We start from the raw sequence: 8,655 nt of genomic DNA, 5'->3' as shown, positions 1-8,655 counted from the left end.
GCCGTTTGGCTTTCTGATAACCCTGACAAAAGGAAATATCTGGACACCATGTCAGGACCAGGATATAGTAATTAACTCTTTATCTGTATTCACTGACTGTGAGACAGAGCAATACACAGGGAGAGGCCAGAACTTGGGTTTTAATGTATAAATATCTTGTTAAACTGAACCATTGCGGAGGTGTTCATTTAGCCCTTGACTGAGTGAAACCTACCCCTTGCGAGCAAGTAAATTAAAAAGGAAACTTCTATCGGAGCTGTAAGTGTCGGAGTCATTCTTTTCGGAGGTCGAGATTTCGACAGTACCTTTTGGAAGAAGAAACGCGAACACGTCTCATCCTGCTCGACGGAGCGGACTCTGGAGCGGAAGATGATCTTGGAGGACTCTGAGGCAAAGAGCGAGGCTTGCTGGCCCTTCACCTCTTCGAGTTCCTCCGCGACATCGACCCCCATCGACTGCAGCAGGAGCAGGTTTTGCAAATTTGTCTGGAGTCGGGACAATTCCCTCTGTCTCCCTCTCGCCTGCTGAACACCTTTGAGGATGAAGAACCTCTTGATGTTCGTCTTGATTGTTTCCCACCAGTGCATCGGGGAATTGCAGAGGGGTTTTACGGTTCTCCAACCGTTGCAATCCCTCCTGAGTTCCTCAATGTTTTCCGGAGTCAACAGTTTCACGTTCAGCTTCCATATCCCTCTGCCAACTTTCTGGTTTTCCTGTGGGCGACAGTCGGCCAGTAGGAGGCAGTGGTCAGAGAAGAACACCGGTGTGACGTCGGTGGATCTGACCTTGAGCGTGTGGGACACAAACAGGAAGTCTATTCTGGAACGGACGGACCCGTCTGGTGTCGACCAGGTGTATCTGCGCGGTGCTCCGTCTGCAGGGTTGCTGAAGACGTCGCACAGCTTGGCGTCTTTTACCGCATCCATCAGGAGTTTGGACGTGGCGTCCAGTTTGCTGTCGGCTCTGCTGGATCGTCCAGCCGCATCGATGATGCAGTTGAAGTCACCTCCCAGAATGACCGGTCTGGACGTTGCCAGTAGCAGTGGGAGCTGCTGGAAGAGGGCCAGCCTCTCGTTCTTCACAGCTGGGGCGTAAACATTAATTAACCTGAGAGGGGAGTTTTTGTACATTACGTCTGCTACGAGGAGGCGGCCGCCCACCACCTCCTTAACTTCGGTGATGGTGAAGTGGCCTCCCCGCAGATGAATGCCCAGGCCGGAAGCCCGGCTGTCGTTGCCTCCTGACCATATGGATGGTCCATGGGCCCACCATCGTGACCACTGCCGGTAACTGCTGAAGTGCGGCAGACCGCACTCCTGCAAGAACAGCAGGTCCGCTTTGACCTTGGCGAGGTACCCCAAGGTGGAAACACATCGCGTAGTCGATTTCACGCTACGCACGTTAATACTAGCAATTTTTAAATCCATTTTTAAGCTATGTTTTACATTTACATACATTGCAGTTCAGATACATCGTCTTCAATTTCAGGTAAACCGTTTTCAGTTCCCCCATATTCTACAATGGCGATTTCCAGCATGTGTAAGTTATTACTATTTACATCAAATTCCACATTTACTGCACCTGGGGTGGCGTGGTCATCGTCGTCCTCTGCTGTGGGGATGTTTTGACCAGGGGACTGCTGCAGTTCTGCGATTAAGTCCTCAATGTTCTCTGCAGTGTCCTCGCCTGGTGTTGGTGGTTCCCCCTTTTCGTCAGTCGCGGCGGTGTCGAGCTGGTGTGCTTCGACCGCTGCGTCGCTCCCGGTGTTCCGGAGGTGGGGTGTGCTGGGCACTTCGCTGCTCCCGTTATCCCGGGGCTGGTCTGCGTTGGTTACTCCTTCGCTCTCGGTGTCCCGGAACTCGTGTGCGCTGGGCCCTTTGTTGCTCTCAGGTTCCTGGGGCAGGGCTGTGTTGGTCGCTTCCCTGCTCCCGGTTTTCCGTGGCCGTGCGATGGCGCATTGCCTCTTCTTCAGGCGGTGGCACTTTTCCTCATCAGACAAGCTGCCGTCGCTGGTTTCTGCCGAGCTTGGTGGTCGCTTCTTGGTCTTGCGCCTTTTCCCTACTGTCTGCCATTCCGCTTCCTCGTCTGATGTCAGCTCGTCTCTGGGTTCGGTGCTCTGGGAGCGAGGTTCGCTGCTGGTTGCTGGTGGCTCGCAGCTTGCGGTAGCAGTGTTCTCTTCCTCGCCGTCTTGTCCCGAGTTCATGGTCGGGGGGAGGGTGTGGCTCTCCTCTGGAGCGTTGTGTTCGTCAGCTTCCTCCTCCTCTGGTGCAAAGTTCTTTGCTGCCTGCGCATAGCTGCGATTGCGTTTGGGGCAGTTTTTGTAAAGGTGCCCAGCCTGACCACAGAGGTTGCAGCACTTGGTCTCCTTACAGTCCTTTGTCTGGTGGCCCTCGTTCTTGCAGTTTCGGCAGATGACCGTCTTGCAGCTTGCCGCCACATGGCCTGCCTTCCCGCAGGTGCGGCAGACGTTGGGTTGGCCAGCGTACACCATGTAGCCCCGGCTTCCTCCGATGGTGAAGCTGGAGGGGGGGTGCAGGATGGTTCCGCTGGCGTCCACCTTCATGGTGACCTGGATCTGGCGCTTGCTGGTCCATATTCCGTGCCCGTCTTTCAAGTCGCTGCTGTTTCCTGCCCCATCGACGTACCTGTTGAGGCAAGTCAGCACATCAATGACGGGGATGTGGGGGTCGTACATTTGCACTGTGATAGTGCGTCTTCTCTGCGACGGGAGGGTGAACAGCGGCTCCCAAGTTAGCACTGAGCGCACCGGTTCACTCGCTCCTTCAGTCCCTTCAGGAACTTCAGGCAGAGGGCGACGGTTCTGAAGGTCACATCGAAGTAACCTCTCTTCGGGAGGTCCTGCAAGGCGAAGACGTCGGCGACTTTCATGCCACATGTTCCCAGCAGGAGTTTCTTCACGAAAAGTTCCCGGTTGATCATTGTCTGTCCTTCCACTTTCTTTACCGTCACTCGGATGGTGTTTTGGACTCCCTGGTTCGCCGCTCGGTTGGCCGCCATCCGGGTTGCAGGTTCCTCCTTTCGCTGTGAGTTTTGGCCGAAGCCTTCATTCTCTCGTCGCCCTAGTCCGGGGCACGGGCGGACCTCCTGGCCCGCCCCTTGACGGGCCCAAAGGCCCGTCGAATCGTCAGTCGACATGCAGATTTTGTCTCCTCTCTCCAATTGGCGCCTGGCTCAAGCCAAAGGCCAGAGCCAGCAAAACTGGAAAAACGAGTTTCTGCAGTCAGTCGATTTGCATATGAATGCCCAATCAACAGGTTTTTTTTTTAAATCCAATTTCTTTCCAGATCAACTCTAACACCAAAGATCACTTTGCGCCAATACATTTGATCTTAGGCCAAAAGGCCGAGAGGCGAAGTTGCACCGTTCCTGGAAATATTGCAATACCAGGTCGGTGCATGGAGTGGACGGGGCATGCCCCTGATCCAGCTCCCTGTCCAAAAATCAATTCAATATCATGTCCCCATAGGGGATATTAAACTGATAAGAACAGATTTTTTTTTTTTTAATTCGTTGCCAATCTTTCCAATTCTTTGTCAAATCACAAACGCCAGAGGTCACCTTGCACACATCAAGGATCACTCTGCGCCAATGCTCTTAGCCAAAAGGCCTAGAGCCACTGCACCGTTCCTGGAAGTACTGCAATACCAGGTTCAATGCCCAATCAACAGGTACTCCACTTGATCTTAGCTAAAAGGCTGAGAAGCGATAGCCTTTGAACAGCAATGCATGTAAAGAGCCAGCACTCTCTTTCAGGCAAAGCCTCAGGCAAAAGGTTTACCTTTTTTTTAATTTTAAAATATACTTTATTCATATAAAAATTTGCACAATACATTGGAAAGCAGTTCAGTACATTTGGATGCGGTCAGCAATTCCATACATTACATTTGGATGCTGACCACAGTTCCGTTCAATACACTTCTTTACTTTACATTTCAAGGTACGATTCATACAATCCAGGATACATTGTGGTACGTTCATCAAGTTACATTACATGTGTCACCACACGGTACACCTCCGAGCTGGACGCCCGTTCTTCACGCCTAAAAGTGCGCTAAAAAAAACCTCCGATATTCTCCGGCTCCTCGGAGCTCGATCTCAGCTTGGCGCGGCACGCTCTTCTCAGCGGGGGGTGGAGCCAAACACTCGCGCCGATTCTGTAAGTAGTGGGGGGCGGGTCCAATTTAAATGAGCCTTCGTGGTGCCGGCAACCCTGCGCGTGCGCGTTGGAGCGTGCGCGCACGCGCAGTGTCAAACAAACATTGGCACTCGGGCATTTTTAAAAGGACTCAGCTGCCGTCGAGCCACTGACGCAGTCCCTAAAGCGTGGCCGAATGGCCTCAAGCACCATAAAGAGCTGCGTGTGTCAGGTGTTGATTCTTCGGCTGCCGGCCAGCCACTGATGCCGCTGCTATCTCATGGCCGAATGGCCTCGAGTCCGTCCGGCGTTGCTTCTTCACGGCCAGCCATGAAGAGAATGAAAGCCTGCCTCAAGCACCGCAGCTCAGCTCGAAGCTTGCTGCCGCTGCCGTCGAGACACTGACGCCACACCGCTGCCTGTCTCCAACATGAAAGGCCTGCCTGAAGCACAGCAGCTCGAAGGCTGCTGCTATTTCACACAGGTAGGAACATGGTTTATTTAATCTTTTCTTTGCTTATAAATTTTTATTCAGGTTGGATTTATTTCTATAATATTTGTATAATATAACTAAGGATTGATTGTAGAATTTAATGACTTCCCTTCCCTCCCCCCCCCCCCCGCACACCTCTTTCCCTACGCCTAATTTGTAACCTATGCCTGATTTTCTAAAGTGTAGACAAGGTTTTTTCGAGCGTACAAAAATCTTCACTTACTCCATTCTAAGTTAGTTTGGAGTAAGTTTTCACTGCCGAAACTTTGAAAACAGGCGTAAGTGGCCGGACACGCCCCCTTTTGAAAAAACATTCAGTTCCAAAGTGAAACTGTTTTAACTGACTAGAACTGGAGCAAACTAAATGCCGAGAATTCCTATTTCTAAGATACTCCGTTCTACACCAGTTGCTCCTAAAAATCAGGAGCAACTGAGGCCGAAACTTGGGGCCACAGTGAGGGTACAGTTACATTTGTTTCCAACGTGCATTAAGCAACAAGACTTGCATTTTACATGGCACTACATAGGTGTTTGCAGATCATGGTGTTCTATACTGATTCCAGCCTCTGGGTTTGCCGTGGCAGAATGGCTTTAAACTGTGGCTCTTCCCCACCGTGCCTTTGCGACGGCTGCACCAATTTTTAGTGCGTCGGGATTCGGTCGGCAGCGGCGATTTTCTAGCGGAACATCGAGAGCCTGCTAAAGTCAGTTCCTTGCACAGAGGTCTTCCAGGACGACATATTGGTTACAGGTCGGGACACCATTGAGCACTTGAAGAATCTGGAGGTGGTTCTTAGTCAGTTGGATCGCGTGGGGCTCAGGTTGAAATGTTCGAAGTGTGTTTTCCTGGCACAGGACATCGAGCGAACTGCACAGCACTCACCCAGGCATTGTAATAATGAAAACCATAGCCAGATCCCATGTGTGGTGGCCCAGCATTGACTCAGATTTAGAGTCATGCGTGCGCCAGTGCAACACTTGCTCTCAGCTGTCGTGGCCCTCAAAACCGTGGTCGAGAATCCATGTAGACTATATGGGCCCATTTCTAGGCAAAATGTTTTTGGTTGTCGTGGACGCTTACTCAAAATGGATTGAATGTGCGATAATGTCTGTAAGCATGTCCACGGCCACCATTGAAAGCCTACGAGCCATGTTTGCCACGCACGGCTTGCCCGATGTCCTAGTCAGCAACAATGGGCCGTGCTTCACCAGTGCTGAATTCAAGGAATTCATGACCCGCAACGGGATCAAACACGTCACATCTGCACCGTTCAAGCCCACATCCAACGGCCAGGCAGAACGGGCAGTTCAGACCATCAAGCAAAGCTTGAAACGCGTGTCCGAAGGCTCCCTGCAGACCCGGTTGTCCCGAGTACTGCTCAGCTACCACACCAGACCCCACTCACTCACCGGGGTTCCCCCAGCCAAGCTGCTCATGAAAAGGGCGCTTAAAACAAGGCTCTCTCTGGTTCACCCTGATCTCCATGATCACGTGGAGGGCAAGCGGCATCAACAAAGTGTGTACCATGATCGCGCAAATTTGCCACGCGATATTGAGATCAATGATCCTGTGTTTGTGCTCAATTATGGACATGGTCCCAATTGGCTCGCTGGCACGGTCACAGCCAAAGAGGGGAGTAGGGTGTTTCAGGTCAAACTGACCAATGGACAAACGTACAGAAAACATTTGGACCAAAACAAATTGCGGATCACCAACAGCTACAAATAACCCGAAGAGGACCCCACCAACTTTGACCCTCCAACACACACACAAGTGACAACTGACATCATGGTTGACCACGAAACCGAACTCACCATCCCCAGCAGCCTGGCAAGGCCGTCTGCCCAACGGCCCAGTGAAGAACTGACCAACCCATCCAAATCCGCATTTATATTGAGTCGATCGACAAGGGAGCGAAAAGCCCCAGATCATCTCACCCTGTAAATAAGTGTTGACTTCACGGGGAAGTGATGTTATGTATTTAACCATTTGTAACCTGCATCACACCTGACCACCAGAGGGCCCTACCTGTGCATTTAATTTCAAAGTACAGTTTAGTACAATCCGTAAATTACGTTACATGTAGCACTGTGCAAATGAGGGTATTACATGGAGCAGATGACAACAGGTTTACATTATGTTCCAGGATACATTTCAATACCGATCACCAATCACGTTACATGTAGCACTATGCAGATGAAAGCAGTACACGGACCGGATGGGGATACATTTACATTTCTTTACAAGTTACTAAACAGTGTGGAGACTTTCATTATACATGGCACAACACGGGTGTTTTTCAGTACATGGTGCTCTATGTGTACAAGCAGATTAACAAGTACAGCCCGAGGGGGGTCTGATTCCAGCCCCTGGGTTTACCGTGGCGGAAGGGCATTAAACTGTGGCTCTTCCCCATCAAGCCTTTGCGGTGGCTGCACCAACCTTTAGTGCGTCCCTCAACACGTACTCCTGGACCTTGGATTGTGCCAGTCTGCAACAGTCGGCCGTGGACATCTCCTTGCTCTGGAAGACCAGCAAGTTTTGGCAAGACCAAAGTGTGCCTTTCACCAAGTTGATGGCCCTCCAGCAGCAGGTGATGTCTGTCTCGGTGTGTGTCCCTGGGAACAGCCCGTACAGCACAGAGTCCTGTGTTACGGAGCTGCTCGGGATGAACCGCAACAGCAACCACTGCATCTCCTTCCAGACCTGCCTTGCGAAGGCGCAATCCCAAAGGAGATGGATGACAGTCTCGTCCGCCACAGCCAACACGGGGGCAGAGTGCCATGTCTCTGAAACCCCGGCTGTGCATGAACGCTCTGACGGGTAAGGCCCTTCTCACCGCCAACCAAGCTACGTCTTGGTGCTTGTGTGAAAGTTCTGGCGATGATGTTTGTTGTGCATGGAGAAAGAGTCAGACTGAACACTGTGAGCTCAAAGTAAAGTGTGACCTTAGTCTTTTATTGCAGGTCTCCAGAGTGCCTCTCCAACCTGTGTGGAAGAAAATGATCTAAGCCCTATTTTTAAGGAAAGGGTTAAGTTCACTTCTTGCTGAGTTAATTAAATTAGTGGAGCTAGAAAAGAAAACACCCAAACCTCTCAGATCTTGGAACAAAGAATGTTGTAAATACATGACTATCTAGTGTTTACATGAGTTTCCAGATACCCTGTTTATCAGAATACGGACAGGGAGAAACTATGCAAGGACAAGATAAAAGTCTGCCTCCTGAAATGACCTTTGTATTTACAGGATGTATGATTAATGCTCATATGAGGTGTTTTAGATAAAGTTCTTGCTTTGATTGCATTTACAAGAATGTATGATTAATGTACTTGTGTGGTGTGTTTTAGATAAAATTCCTGTTTCAACTGTATAAAGATAGAGCGGGTTTTCTTGTAAAATTTAGAGTTTTTGCCTCAGTGCGGACTGAGCAAGCTCTCCGAGATATCTCGCTTGTAAATAAAATTCTCTCGAAGCACGACTCTGAAAGCCTCTGCCTGAGTTAATTTAAGCTAAAATTTCCTCGACAGATTCTGGCGTCGTCGGCAGGATCTCTATAAAAAAAAACGAGATCCAAAAGAACTAAATTTAACTTTTGAAGAGAAAAGAGGAATTTTAAGGACCTTCGTAGCTGAAAGGAGGAAGGTGCCTAGGCCGTCCTAGCTAAGAGGGGGATGAGCTACCGAGATCCCCTGGAGGGGGTGAGGCATTTAAGGTAGCTACCATAAAGAAGCTAAAGTAACAAAAAGGCAAAAGGAGACCCCGAGCTGAGCAGAAGAGAGAACACTGGTGAGCGCTTTGTAAATTACTGTATATTTTGGGGATTGTCCTAACTCTCATTTCAGAAAAGATCGCGAGACGTTGCACCTGGAAGAATGGGAAACGTCTCTAGTCGAGCAGGGCACTCGCGCCCAGCTCCTAGAAAAGGAAAGAAAGACGACCTCTCGACTGAAAGAATGAAAGTACATCCTAAGACCGAGAAAATAATCCGTAAGGTAGTAAAGCAA

General features: G+C 50.2%; 1 pseudogene; it reads right to left on the bottom strand.

The window, feature by feature from the left end:
- Positions 1–3,371: 3,371 nt before the first annotated feature.
- On the bottom strand, positions 3,372–3,543 carry LOC139230668 (U2 spliceosomal RNA; annotated as a pseudogene).
- Between the last annotated feature and the right edge of the window lie 5,112 nt (positions 3,544–8,655).

Source organism: Pristiophorus japonicus, chromosome 19 (genome assembly GCF_044704955.1).
Source record: "Pristiophorus japonicus isolate sPriJap1 chromosome 19, sPriJap1.hap1, whole genome shotgun sequence".
NCBI classification, from domain to species: Eukaryota; Metazoa; Chordata; class Chondrichthyes; family Pristiophoridae; genus Pristiophorus; species Pristiophorus japonicus.
The sequence above is the reverse complement of the archived record's forward strand: the minus strand, read 5'-3'. Positions and strand labels throughout refer to the sequence as shown.